The sequence below is a fragment of the Nicotiana tomentosiformis genome, chromosome 11 (genome assembly GCF_000390325.3).
Source record: "Nicotiana tomentosiformis chromosome 11, ASM39032v3, whole genome shotgun sequence".
Lineage (NCBI taxonomy): Eukaryota > Viridiplantae > Streptophyta > Magnoliopsida > Solanales > Solanaceae > Nicotiana > Nicotiana tomentosiformis.
The window spans coordinates 59868932-59883911 of NC_090822.1; the positions used below are offsets into that span (position 1 = coordinate 59868932).

General features: G+C 39.4%; 1 pseudogene; it reads right to left on the minus strand.

Annotated features, from left to right (window-relative positions):
* Nucleotides 1-9197: 9197 nt before the first annotated feature.
* Nucleotides 9198-10673, minus strand: LOC138901525 (uncharacterized; annotated as a pseudogene).
* Between the last annotated feature and the right edge of the window lie 4307 nt (nt 10674-14980).

Genomic DNA, 14980 nt, shown 5'->3' on the forward strand with positions numbered 1-14980 from the left:
ACCATCCTAGAATTGGTGTCACAAGTGCACGAGCTTCTAGAATAAATACAAATAAAGGTCTGAATAAAATAAAGCTGTCTGGAAATAAACACACAGCTAAAGTACAATAGACGGGGACTTCAGAACTGCGAACGCCATGCAGTTATACCTCAAGTCTCCTCTGATAGCTGAAATCCGAGAAAGGCTATGGTAAGCCGCTGGGACCAACTCCAAAATCTACACAAGAAGTGCAGAGTGTAGTATTAGTACAACCGACCCCATGTACTGGTAAGTGCTGAGCCTAACCTCGACGAAGTAGTGACGAGGCTAAGGCGGGTCACTTACATTACCTGTACACAATATTAGATACAACAACAATAACAGAAATAAAATCAAGTAACTCATTTATAATAATTGAAGCCAACTCAGCAGTCATAACCAATTATCATTTTCATCAATTCAGTTGTAGTGTCCAACCCGCTCTCACAATATATTCACATTCAATTCTGTCGTAGCGTGCAGCCCGCTCTCAGAATCACATTCAATTATATTGCAGCGTGCAACCCGCTCTCACAATATATTCACATTCAATTATATTGCAGCGTGCAAACTGCTCTCACAATATATTCATTTTAATCAAGTCTGTTGCGGCGTGCAAACCGATCCTCCAATATGGACTTCTAATAAGTCTGTTGCGGCGTGCAACCCGATCCTCCAATATTGACTTTTAATAAGTCTGTTGCGGCGTGCAACCCGATCCTCCAATATTAACTTTTAATAAGTCTGTTGCCGCGTGCAACCCGATCCTCCAATATTGACTTTTAATAAGTCTGTTGCGGCGTGCAATCCGATCCTCCAATATATTTATTTACCAATCAATTCTTATAGAAGAAATTCTCCAATAAACGCAACAATTTATATAAAATCGTAAGACAACAAGCATACAATAATTATAATTTAATTATGAAACAAACAATAACAATTAGCAATTTATTATAGAAATCAGGGAGAAAATAGGTAGTTTAATATTTAATATGCTAAATGTCAAATAACAATTAAAACACATAATTCAAATAGCATGTAACAATTAATGCAGGAATTCAAAAATTAATATTTTGACAAAGAATAAGAGAGAAACAATTATTATAATAATTAATTTATGATTAAAAATAATTTATAATTTTCAAGTAAGCATGCAAATAATTAATTTGACGACGTATAGACACCCGTCACCTCGCCTATACGTCGTTTGCAGGGAATTCACATAACAAACAATTACTCAACCACAACTTTTCCTTTTAAATTTGTCTCCAAAAGCTTCAAATCTATTCACAAACAATTCGATATACTCAATATGAATCATAGGAATTAATTCCATATGAATTTAAAAATTTTCCGGATAAAAATCTGAAATTTATTAAAATATTCGTCAGTGGGACCCACGTCTCAAATCCAGGAAAAACTCACAAAATCCGAACACCCGTTCCGATACGAGTTCAACCATACCAAATTTGTCCAATTTCGATATCAAATGGACCTTCAAATCTTAAATTTTTGTTTTTGGAAGATTTTAGAAAAATCTGATTTTTCCTCCATAAATTCACGGATTCATGATATAAATGAGTATAAAATCATGAAATATAATTAATATAGGATAAGGAACAATTACCCAAATGTTTCCCGTGAAAATCGCCCAAACATCGCCTCTTGAGGTTTTAGGTTTTGAAGATTTGGGAAATGAATCAAAAATTCCGTCCAAAAGTTATTTTGTTCAGCTGCAGGTGGCGCAATTGCGACCTGAGCTTCGCAAATGCGAAGATTATGTCGCATTTGCGACAATTGGCCCTTTGCAATTGCGAAGATAAACTCGCAATTGTGAGAACTGCTGGCCTAGGCTTTCTTCGTAATTGCGATAAAAATCTCGCAATTGCCATACCTTCTTGGTTCGCATTTGCGATGCCTGATCTCGCAATTGCGAGATCAGAGGCCTGCAACAGGTTCAGTTATACCAGCAAAATTTTCTAAGTTCAAAATATCCCATGGCCTATCCGAAACTCACCCGAGCCCCTCGGGACCTTATCTAAATATCCCAACAAGTCCCGTAACATCATACGGACTTACCCGGGGTCTCAAATCATATTGAAATTGCAATTCACACCTCGATTCAGACTTTGAGTTTTTAAACTTTTCAATTTGCAAACCTCGTGCCAAAACATATTAAATGAATCCGAAATAACTTCAAATTTGGCACACAAGTCATAAATGACATAACAGGAGCTGTTCAAATTTCTAGAATCGTATTCCGGCTCCGATATCAAAAAGTCAACCCCGTGGTCAAATTTGGAATCTTTAGCCTTAAATTGCTGGTTCCGTTAAATGGTCGTAATTTGAGCTATGGACCTGAAAATTAAATTTCAGGCATACGCCCAAGTCCCAAATCACGATACGAAGCTACCGAAACTGTCAAAACACTGATCCGGGTTCGTTTGCTAAAAATATTGACCAAAGTCAACTCAGTTACGTTTTAAAGCTCTATTTCATATTTTAATCCATTTTTTTCACATGAAAACTTTCCGGAAAATTTTACGGACTGCGCACGCAAGTCGAGGAATGATAAATGGTGCTTTTCAAGGTCTTAAAATATAGAATTACTTATTAAATTTAAAGATGACAACTTGGGTCATCACATTCTCCACCTCTAAAACAAACGTTCGTCCTCGAACGGAGTTAGAAAGAAGTACCTGAGCTTTTGAATAGGTGTGGATATTTACTCTGCATGTCCGAATCGGACTCCCAGGTAGATGCCTCTACCGGCTGACCTCTTCATTGCACCCGAACTGAAGGATAACTCTTAGACCTCAACTGTCAGACCTGCCGGGCTAGAATAGCCACCGGCTCCTCCTCGTAAGTCAAATCTTTGTCCAATTGGACTGAGTTGAAATCTAACACATGGGACGGATCACCATGATATTTCCGTAGCGTAGACACATGGAACACCGAATGAACCACTGATAAACTAGGTGGTAATGCAAGCCTGTAGGCTACTTCACCCACCCTTTCAAGAATTTCAAAGGGTCCGATATACCTAGGGCTCAACTTGCCCTTCTTTTCGAACCTCATTACACCGTTCATAGGTGAAACCCGGAGCAATATTCGTTCTCCAACCATGAATGAAATATCACGAACTTTATGGTCGGCATAACTCTTTTGCCTAGACTGATCTGTGCGAAGTCGATCCTGAATGCTCATAGGAGCCATCTGAATGCTCGACTGGTAGCTATTATTATAAGCAAACTTCGCAAGTGGCAAGAAATGATCCCAAGAACCTCCAAAGTCTATAACACAAGCGCGAAGCATATCTTCCAATATCTAAATAGTGGGCTCTGACTGTCCGTTTGTCTGTGGATGAAATATTGTACTCAACTCCACCCGCGTGCCTAACTCATGCTGTACAGCCCTCCAGAAATGTGAGGTAAACTGCGTACCTCGATCTAAAATAATAGACACGGGCACACCGTGAAGGCGGACAATCTCACGAATGTAAATTTCAGGTAACCTCTCTGAAGAATAGGTAACTGCAACTAGAATGAAATTGGCTGACTTGGTCAACCTGTCCACAATGACCCAAACTGCGTCAAATTTTCTCTGAGTCCGTGGGAGCCAAACAACAAAATCAGTAGTGATACGCTCCCACTTCCACTCAGGAATTTCTAACTTCTTAACCAAACCACCAGGTCTCTGATTCTCGTACTTAACTTGCTGACAATTCAGACACCGAGCTACATGTGCAACTATATGCTTTTTTCATTCTCCTCTAACAATAATGTTGCCGCAAATCTTGATAAATTTTAGTGGTACCTGGATGAATAGAATACCTAGAACTGTGTGCCTCTTCAAGAATTAATTCACGAAGCCCATCCACATTAGGCACACAAATACGGACCTGCATTCGCAGAACTCCATCTTCCCCCACAGCAACCTGTTTGGCATCACCGAGCGGTACCGTGTCCTTAAGGACAAGTAAATGAGGTTCATCATACTGCCTCTCTCTAATGCGCTCATATAAAGAAGACCGAGGGGCTGTGCAAGATAGAACCCGACTGGGTTCTGAAACATCTAACCTCACGAACTGATTAGCCAAAGTCTGAACATCTGCAGCAAATGGCCTCTCACCAACCAGAATATACGCAAGACTGCCCATACTCAAAGCCTTTCTACTCAAGGCATCGGCCACCACATTGGCCCTTCTGGGGTGATACAAAATGGTGATATCATAGTCTTTCAACAACTCCAACCATCTTCTCTGCCTCAAATTTAGATCTTTTTGTCTGAACAAATAGTGAAGGTTGCGATGATCTGTAAATACCTCACACGAGACACCGTAGAGGTAATGCCTCCAAATCTTTAGCGCATGAACAATGGCTGCCAATTCTAAGTCATGAACAGGATAATTCTTCTCGTGAACTTTCAACTGTCGCGACGCATATGCAATTACCTTGCCATCATGCATTAATACGGCACCAAGCCCAATGTGAGATGCATCACAATATACCGTATACGATCCTGAGCCTGTGGGTAATACCAATACTGGCGCCGTAGTTAAAGCGGTCTTGAGCTTCTAAAAGTTCAACTCACACTCGTCTGACCATCTGAATGGAACACCCTTCTGGGTCAATCTGGTCTTAATAGTTGTTCATAATCAATTATAGAATCGTCAATTAACTTCATGTTAACAAAAATCTCGTTTCACACCTTCATAATACTAATAACGAGATGCGAGGCATGAAGACGTCATAATTATTTATTTGAATTAACGAGTCACATTTAATGCCATCTGGGCGGGCACCTACCTCGTAGGTTACAACTCAATATTACAATACGAATTTGGCAAGTATGCACAGAGAATTTTATACAAATATTTTAAAATAAGCCTAGCAAGCATGACCCCCTATTAGTACTATAGTACAAATTTAATTTCACAAGGGAGGATTTAAACATAGGGATTTTTATCACAAGGATCTCATCCTTATATAACTTCCACCGCAGCTCGTAGCCCGATTTAAACATATCATTTTATATTAAAATGCGAGGATCTCGTCCTCAGTTTTGAATCACAAGTAATATGTCATCTTTAGCCTCACATCTATTATTAGTGACCAACATGGAATGATAGGTGTAGTTATCTCCATAAAATCTCCCAACATGAGTAAACACATAAGTAGATTATAGAATTATGAAGCTCGCTCATAAATGAAGCATAATAGGAGGACTCATCTCGATACTCAGAACCAAAACAAGTTAAGGAAATTATTCCTTTATATTAAACTGAGGTTGCGCCTGTAACAGAACCATCTGATGTATCGACCTCCGCCATACCATAAAATAATTGTATCAACGGCTAGGTCTCCACCTCTAGGACGCCTTCTACCCGCCTGTCCTCCACCCCTAACTGGTCGTGTGGGTGATGTAGTAACTGCAATGGGGCACGTAGCCTGAGTGCTTTGATGAAATATGTCTCTCCCAAGTCTGGGACAATTTTCTCATGATGTGCCTAGTATCACCGCATTCATAACAACTCATTTGCGAGTTTGGTTGCTCATACTGAGTCTGTGCCAGATAATTAGAATAACCATTGTAGGACACTTATGTCAGTGGTGCATTAAAAGAACTTACTGGAGCACCTCGATTAATCCGATGTGCGAACTGGGCTAGCCGACTGCCCGAGCCCCCGGCATAATGATTTATACTCGCAGAGTAGAATCCACTGAATCCCCAGAACCTCGAGACATCTTGGTCTCCTTAGTTTCCTTTTTCCTCACCCCGAACACGTTCTAATATCTTGGCAATTTCTACCACTAGTGGAAATGAAGTATCAGCCTGTAGCTTCTGATTCATACAAAATTTTACGATCATAATGAGTCCTTTAATGATTATGTGGACGCGCTCTCTGGCTGTAGGAAGCAAAGTAGGAATATGACGGGCTAACTCTTTGAACCTGATGGCATATTATGACACCGTCATGGTAACCTGATGCAATCGTTCAAACCCTATGCGCCATGCATTACGGAGAGTCCGGAAAACAAACTCTTTCAAAAGTATTTTCGAGAATCGAGCCAAGTGGGTGGTGTTGTATTGGCTGGTCTGCCCTCTTCGTAGGCTTACCACAGACACTTGTGGAGAATTATCTCTCCCAAGGCCAATTTCTTATTTTGTTATGCTGACTCAACACTGTTGAGCTAACCCATTTCTTAACATACTCTTCGATTCTTCATTGGGGGTAAACTTTACCCTTATTTATATACAATGATCACAAAAGAAGAGCTCCATACAAACAATTCTTAGTCCAAAATCTCGTCAACCACTGTACTTCCTCCGAAGCACCCCAAAATCCACAACCGTGACGTCCACGTTGAGTAGGCCTTCTGTAAATTTAATGTTGTTTCTCTAACTCCTTTGGTACTGAAGTATAAGATTATTTCGGAGGCAGGCATACCGCAAGTCCCAACCTTATTCTCTACAAGATCTCAGGACTTAAACACATGTAAATTTTGGGAGAACCTTTCAGTACCACATATATACATTTCGGGCCAAAACTGATATAACACATGACTCACAATCGATTCCTTTATAGTGGATTCCCCCACTCGGCGCAAAGTCATAGTTTACCTCGTTCGATGGTCCACAATATTAAACTTCACAACTCGTATAAATCAACTAGATGCCAAGGTACATTGCACCCCCCACATTATTCACTGGGTGATCTCTTTATACATCCGCATCTTCAGTCGGAATCACATGTTGAGGCAATATTTGAGCATCTCTAGCTCCCTCGTAGTTCATCTGCGGCATCACGAACCGTCGACGCACAACTGATATCGAGAGCGCAATGTACACATGAGTAGATACAAAGGAATGTGAGATATAGGTTTCAAGCAAAATCAATGTCGCACGATAAGGAATGAAAGAGGTGATATTGTTACTAAACTTCATAGCCTCTGAGAGATAAGTACAGACGTCTCCGTACCGATCCTTCAGACTCTAGTAAGCTTGCTCGTGACACGTGAGACCTATGTAACCTAGTGCTCTAATACTAATTGTCACGACCCGAAATTCCCACCTTCGGACCGTGTCTATTGCGGCGTGCAACCCGATCCTCCAATATTGACTTTTAATAAGTCTGTTGCAGCGTGCAACCCGCTCTCACAATATATTCATTTTAATCAAGTCTGTTGCGGCGTGCAACCCGATCCTCCAATATGGACTTTTAATAAGTCTGTTACGGCGTGCACCCCGATCATCCAATATGGACTTTTAATAAGTCTGTTGCGGCGTGCAACCCGATCCTCCAATATTGACTTTTAATAAGTCTGTTGCGGTGTGTGCAATCCGATCCTCCAATATTGACTTTTAATAAGTCTGTTGCGGTGTGCAACCCGATCCTCCAATATATTCATTTACCAATCAATTCTTATAGAAGAAATTCTCCAATAAACGCAACAATTAATATAAAATCGTAAGACAACAAGCATACAACAATTATAATTTAATTATGAAACAAACAATAACAATTAGCAATTTATTATAGAAATCAGGGAGAAAATAGGCAGTTTAATATTTAACATGCTAAATGTCAAATAACAATTAAAACACATAATTCAAATAGCATGTAACAATTAATGCAAGAATTCAAAAATTAATATTTTGACAAAGAATAAGAGAGAAACAATCATTATAATAATTAATTTATGATTAAAAACAATTTATGATTTTCAAGTAAACATGCAAACAATTAATTTGACGACGTACAGACACTCGTCACCTCGCCTATACGTCGTTTACATGCAATTCACATAACAAACAATTTAAGGGTTTTATTCCCCCAAGTCAAGGTTAACCCTGACACTTATCTCGCTTTGCAAATTCTAATCAATTACTCAACCACAACTTTTCCTTTTAAATTTGTCTCCAAAAGCTTCAAATCTATTCACAAACAATTCGATATACTCAATACGAATCATAGGAATTAATTCCATATGAATTTACAAATTTTTCGGATAAAAATCCAAAATTCATTAAAATATTTGGCAGTGGGACCCACATCTCAAATCTTGGAAAAACTAACGTAATTCAAACACCCGTTCCGATACGAGTTCAACCATACCAAAATTATCCAATTCCGATATCAAATGGACCTTCAAATCTTAAATTTTCGTTTTTGGAAGATTTTAGAAAAATCTGATTTTTCCTCCATACATTCACGGATTCATGATATAAATGAGTATGAAATCATGAAATATAATCAATATAGGATAAGGAACACTTAACCCAATGTTTTTCCATAAAAATCGCCCAAAAATCGCCTCTTGAGGTTTTAGGTTTTGAAGATTTGGGAAATGAATCAAAAATCCCGTCCAAAAGTTATTTTGTTCAGCTGCAGTGTCGCAATTGCGACCTGAGCTTCGCAAATGCGAAGAAACACTCGCAGTTGCGATGCCCTTCACAATCCCACTGCCTTCGCAAATGCGAAGATTATGTCGCATTTGCGACAATTGGCCCTTCGCAATTGCGAGAACTGCTGGCCTAGGCTTTCTTCGCAATTGCGATAAAAATCTCGCAATTTCCATACCTGCTTGGTTCGCATTTGCGATCCCTGATATCGCAATTGCGAGATCAGAGGCTTGCAACAGGTTCAGTTATACCAGTAAAATTTTTTAAGTTCAAAACATCCTGTGGCCTATCTGAAACACACCCGAGCCCCTCGGGGCCTTATCCAAATATCCCAACAAGTCCCGTAACATCATACGGACTTACTCGGGGGCTCAAATCACATCAAATAACATCGAAATTGCAATTCACACCACGATTCGGACTTTGAGTTTTTAAACTTTTCAATTTACAAACTTCGCGCCAAAATATATTAAATGAATCCGGGATTGAATGATACATAACGGAGCTGTTCAAATTTCCATAATCGAATTCCGGCTCCGATATCAAAAAGTCAACCCCGTGGTCAAACTTGGAATCTTTGGCCTTAAATTGCTGGTTCCGTTAAATGGTCGTAATTTGAGTTAGGGACCTCCAAATTAAATTCTGGGCATACGCCCAAGTCCCAAATCACGATACGGAGCTACCGAAACTGTCAAAATACTTGAACATATTAATATTTGAAGTTGGGTCAATGTTCGGACAGTTTTGTGAATGTCGGATAGCGTGAAGTATCATCCCTTTGCTCCAATTCTCCAAGCTTTTCTAGCTATAGCTCTCATGATTGGTCCAGTTGGTAAATATAGATCCTTGATTGCAATTTTCCCGAGTGTGCTTGTATCATTCTCCCGGTCTTCAAAAGAATTCTCCTGGAATATTCACCTACATCAAAGGGAGAAAGATCAGATACATTCAAAGTCACACTTACTTGATACTCACCTGGCAAGTCGATCTTATATGCATTATCATTGATTCTTTCCAAGACTTGGAATGGTCCATCTCCACGTGGATGAAACTTTATTTTTGTTTTAGTTGGAAATCTTTCCTTTCTCATGTGTACCCAAACCCAATCTCCTGGTTGAAAGGTCACACATTTTCTTCTTTTGTTAGCTTTCGATGCATGCTGTCCTTTTTTCTTTTCAATATGTTGTCGTGCGTGTTCAAGGATTTTCTTCATCAGCTTAGCCTTCCTGTTACCATCTAAGATAACAAGCTCTTTTATAGGTAAAGGAACCAAATCTAATGGTGTCAAAGGATTAAACCGTACACAACTTCAAATGGAGAAAAACCTGTAGAAGAATGCATTGTTCTTTTTTATTTAAATTCAACAAGAGGTATACAATCTTCCCAACGTTTCATGTTCTATGTAATCACAACACACAATAAAGCACCTAACGTTTTATTAACCACTTCTATTTGACCATCAATTTTGTGACACGGTATGAAATGAGACATTTTAGAGAATCTGTCAACAACAACAAATATGCTATCCATCCCCCTTTTTGACCTAGGTAGTCCTAACATGAAGTTCATAGACAAATCAACCTAAGGTCCACTAGGTACTGGTAAAGGTGTGTACAATCCATGAGGCGAGTTTGGACTTTGCTTGCCTACACGATATGCATTGGACATAGATTCATTCGATGTCCCTATGCATATGAGGCCAAAATAAATGTTCATGCAATATGTCCAAAGTTTTTTGAACACCAAAATGCCCCATCAAGCCTCCAGAATAGGCTTTTCTTACTAGTAACTCTCTTATAGAATACATAGGAGTTCATAGTTTACCTTTTCTGAATAAATAGCCTTCGTATATATAATATTTATCAAAAGAAGTATCTGCACATGCTTCAAACATCTGACAAAAAACATGATCTTTAGCATATATTTTTTTAATATGCTTGTATTGAATCACGAGATAGTGCGTCAGCAACTATATTTTCCTTACTATGCTTGTATTGAATCACGTAAGGAAATGTTTCTATAAATTCAACCCATTTGGCATGCCTTCGGTTGAGCTTTCCTTGACCTTTCAAATGCTTCAAAGACTCATGGTCTGTCTGAAAAATGAACTCCTTAGGCCAAAGGTAGTGTTGCCATGTCTCTAACGACCTCACCAATGCATAAAGTTCCTTATCATATGTTGAACAATTCAATGTGGCTCCTCCAAGTTTTTCACTAAAGAATGCAATTCGTTTTTGATCCAACATTAGCACTGTAACAACCCGATCGGTAGTTTCGAGAGTTGTAGCCCCTCCCCCCCCCCCCCCAATTACTGCTCATTTTATGCTTTACAGTTGTTATGTGACTTGCTGGGGTAGATGGTTCGAGTTCGGAGAGGTTTCAGAATGAATTGAGACACTTAGTCTCAAAGTTGAAAGCTTAAGTTGAAAAGGTTGACTGGATGTTGACTTGGGTGTAAACGGCTCCAGATTGGAGCTTTGATGCTTCCATTAGCTCTATTGGGTGATTTTGGACTTAGGCGCGTGTCCGGATAGTGATTTGGAGGTCCGTAGTTTAATAAGGCTTGAAATGGTGAAAGTTGGAAATTTAAAAGTTTGACCGAGAATGGGCTTTGTGGTTACTAGGCTCGGATTGAGGTTCCAGTAGTTGGAGTAGGTCCGTGATGTCATTTTTGACTTGTGTGAAAATTTTGAGGTCAATCGTACGTGATTTGATAGGTTTCGGCATCGAATGTAGAAATCAGAAGTTTAAAAGTTTATTAGGCTTGAATATATACGTGATTCATATTTTTGATGTTGTTTGATGTGATTTGACGGTTCGACTAAGCTCGTATGATGTTTTAGGACTTTATGGTATGTTTGGTTGAGGTCCTGGGGGCCTCAGGTGACTTTCAGATGGTTAACAGATCAATTTTTGGACTTAGAGAATTTCTGGTGCACTGATCTGGTTTCCTTATACGTGATCGATTGGGAAGGTCCGCGATCACGTAGGCTAGTTTGAGCAGTTGTGATGTTTTGTTTTATGCAATTTCTAGTTCTGGCATGCGATAACATAGGTTGGGGGAAATAGTGCATCGCGAACGCGTGGGCTAGGCCGTGTTTGGGAAGAAGAGGTGAGGCAGCTGGGGTTCACACCCGTTGTTCTATGCGAACACGTGGGCCATCCGTGACTGCGTAAGCTTGGGAAGCCTGTGCTTCACGTTAGCGTGTGTTCTTGTGCGGTCGCGTAAGGAGTTTCTGGGGGAAGTGAAGTTTGTGCTACGCGATCGCGAAGATTTTCCCGCGATCGCGAAGAAGGGATACCTGGGCAGATTTAAATATTTCAAAAACACGAGGGTTTGTGTTCATAACACAAATTTGATTTTGGGAGCTCGGTGGGAGGCGATTCTTGGAGAGATTTTCAAGTGGGTGTTTGGAGTAAGTGATTTTTACCTAGTTTTGGTTAATTTCCATATTTATGTCCTTGATTTCATCATTAAATTAGTGATTTGGGGTGGGAAATTAGGGGGGGGGGAGGATGGAGAAAAGTTCTTATGCCGAATTTTAAAGTGTTGATCATGATTTTGGTATAGGATTTGAGTAATTTTGGCAAGGCTGGACTCGTGGTTGAATGGGTATTCGTATTTTGTGACTTTTAACCGATTCTGAGACGTGGGCCCGGGGGCCGACTTTTGAGTTGACTTTTTGTCTTTTGATTAAGAGCTTAGTATTTTCTTGTCGAATTGATTCCTTTAGCTCGTGTTGATTGTACTGAACTATTTATAACTAGATTCGAGGCATTCGGAGGACATTTCGTGAGGCAAGGGCCTGTTGAAGTAGATATTTGCGCAGTCTGAGGTAAGTAACACTTATAAACTTGGTCCTTAAGGTACGAAACTCCGATATTATGTGTTATGTGATTGGTGCTGAGGTGACACACATGCTAGGTGACGGGCGTGTGGGCGTGCACCGTAAGAACTGTGACTTGGTCGATTCCATGGAATTGTATAGTTGATTTATCTTATTGTTATCCGTATTTTCTTCATTTGATAAAATAATTGAGCTGCTAATCATGCTAGAAATCATGTTTAGGCTACATGCTGGTACTGTTAGGACCCACAGTAGTCGTTCCTTGTTGTTGAGTTAATTGTTTAATTTAAGTCATGTACTCAGTCGTATGCATCATTCATATCATATCTCAGTCTTTGTTATTGTACATTGTCACATCTTGTATCATTCATTAGGGCTACTTAGTATGAGCGTTGTGAGCCTGAGAGACAGAAGAGATTGATGATTGAGTGAGGCCGAGGGCTTGAATGTGAGTGATATAATGGGATCGGGTTGCACGTCACAGTATATTTATTTATGTATGCCTGGATCTGGCTTATTATAGCGCTTGGGCTGAAGGAGCCCCTCCGGAGTCTTGTAACACCCCGTAAATATTTTCTAATGATTTAAGATATTAAAGTGCGCCAACGATATTTGGGAATAACGTATTTGAGTATTAAAGGATACCTATGGAATAAAGCCACATCATGTTGAATTGATAATGTATGTTTAAGGTATGTTGGAACATACAAAGTAGTTTTGGGAATGACAAGAACTTGTGTGGAACAAGTTGGACACATTAAGTGGAAAGTATGTTTCAATTGGCACAAGACCCAACTTCAAATGAATAGCAATCCCTCAATATAATTACTTAGGTGGTGATGTACCTATCAACTTAAAGCTCTTTGAATCTAGTTTCCAACACATCAAACCGTTTGTCATTTGGATATGTATACAGAAGGTTATGGCCATTTTACTGGACCTGTGTCATATGCGCGCCCAGATGCGTGGCCGCGCATATTTGAGAGTTTCTTCCTCAGGTGCGCGGCCAATACATGGCCAATGCACGGCCGAACGTAGGAACTCATTATATATCCCCCAAGGCCGGGTATAGAGAGAGGTTAAGTCATTTTGGCCTAAAATCTGATATTTTTAGAGTGAGAGAGAGTGTCCTAGAGTGAGAAGGTGTTCTTCAATAATTGTTCTTCAATTCTTGCTCAAGTGTTTGGAGGATTAAGAAGGGAAACTCACTAGGTCTTCATCCTAGAGGTAAGATTCTACACCCCTAACCCTCAATTTCGAATTTTGTCTAGAAATGGGTAATTAGCAAGATTATTTTTGGGCATGAGAGTTGTTTATTTTACATGCATGTGTTATCAAATGGTGTAGTAAGATTGTTGAGCTAAAAATGGTAAAGATTGGGTTGTGGGTTGATGGAATCCTCCATAAAAGGACCTTGAAACCTTAATGCACACTTAGTGTTTGATAAAATGCTCAAATTAGCTAGAACCATGAGCATCTTCCTAATCCTGCTCCAACTTGTTATATTTCTAAATTAGGTCGAAGTTGCTAAGAATTTCGGAATATTTTAGAGATTAAGGAAGCTCAATTGAGGTATGTATGGCTAAACCCCCTTCTTCTTAGAATCAAATTCCACGGTGTTCATGTAATTAAAGTAAGACCTTGATCATTATTGAATTGGTGATTCCTAATGTGGTTGTGTCGAAGGATACATGTTCAATATTTATTCTAAATGTTTTATCATGTCATCTTTCCATTTGAGGATATGTTAAAAATGTGGAATATGTATTAGAAATGTTAAGACTTCATGTCAAGATTGAAATAAAGGTTGTTGTGCCAAATTGTATGAAAAGTCTCTATGTGCCTAAGATTCTCAAACGTGCTCATATGTGAATCTAATGTCTTGAATGGGAAGCCTTATTGTTGAGGATAATGATAATGATATTTGAACGTAGAAAAAGGCGACTGGAACTATGAAATACGGCCAAGTGCCAAGAATGACTTTGTAATTGAAATCACTAGTGCCAATGAATTGAAAGTATATGAAAGAAGTACGATGTGAATTGATTGACAGAAAATGGTTGATGTCTCAAGTGAGATGGCCTAGCTGACCGGGCCGAGATCGGACTTCGTGTAAGAACACGGTGGTATTGTGGATAAAATTGTGATAATGGTTGATGTCTCAAGTAAGATGGCCTAGTCGATCGGACCGTGATCAGATGCCATACCGCACACATGGTGGTACCTGTGCTGGAAATGATAATTGAAATTATGGATATGGTTGATGTCTCAAATGAGATGACCTAGCCGATCGGGTCGAGATCGGACTCCGTGTAAGAACACTGTGGTATTGTGGATTGTGGCATATGGCACTAAAGATTACCCAACCTAATAAGATGGAAATTGACTTAAGAACTTATGTGATCCTTACTTGATGTTTTAGTATTATTTTGAAGATCTTATTGAACTCATGATTGTTTCCCCCTTGTATTATCGTCCATTCTATTGAGATGGTGTTTTAGCTTTACATACTAAGACTATTGATGGTACTAACGTCCCTTTTGCTGGGGACACTGCATCTTTAAATGGATACAGGTGGTTACATAACAGACAGTGTTGATCGCAGTTAGTGGTACATCATCATCTTCTCAGCAGACTCGGTGAGCCCCATTTCATTCCGGGGTCATGTATTGTACCTTTTATTTATATTGTGGTCACTTTTTGAG